Here is an 834-nt window from a genome sequence, read left to right on the forward strand (position 1 = left end):
TGACAGATTATATGATATCATATGGAAAAGTAGAAGAAGGAAAATGTGCTTGTTCTTTCTTTATACATACCTCCATTGCTTCTCTACATGGTAGAATTAGGTCATTTTCCTGTTTGTGAAGGGGTTGTGTTTGAAAAGGCTGCATGCTTCTTTCTTCTAAATATATCTTTTTTTGCCCTTTATTTATCCCTGTCCTTCAGTGGGTGAGGGTGCAAAACGGAGGGCAGGAAACCCTTCTGAAGTCACAAGCCAACCCAAGTGCCTGGTTCCAGGGAGGATTTTGCTCCAGGCAAAATCGAGGACCAACAAACTGGTGCAGTTTCCCCCGAATGACTTGTGTGCCACAGCTGAGAGCAATCCAGCATTTGCTCAAAGGTGAAGCGCTGCTTCCACGCGAGCAGACTCCGCGTGACATGTTACACAACAGCACTGGCTGGTGCTGGTGGCTGTCATGTCATCCGCAGGACAGCTCTGGACACGATGCACTGCCCGGGCTAACATCCCCTCTCCTGTGCCTCGTGCCATGGTGTTCACCCATACTGGAGATGAGTTGGGAAAGGGCAATCCCCCTTGCAGCAGGAACAGGCTGCGGAGGAGAGGGCATGCCCTTCCTCCGTAGGAGAGATGCTGGTCTCAGGATTTCGAGACCCATCAGCTTCTACCCTGTGGCCACAACGCCTCTCCTCACTTGCAGCACTTTTGTGCTGGTGCATTTGATGTGCCCATTCCCCTTCTCATCTCCCCTCACTGAAATTACTGAGAACAGAGGCTGTTCACACTAGTAATGTCTCTCCTGACAGAAGTTCACTTGTAAATTCGTATTGACCAAAGCAG

This window comes from Calonectris borealis, chromosome 9, assembly GCF_964195595.1.
Source record: "Calonectris borealis chromosome 9, bCalBor7.hap1.2, whole genome shotgun sequence".
Classification (NCBI taxonomy): Eukaryota; Metazoa; Chordata; class Aves; order Procellariiformes; family Procellariidae; genus Calonectris; species Calonectris borealis.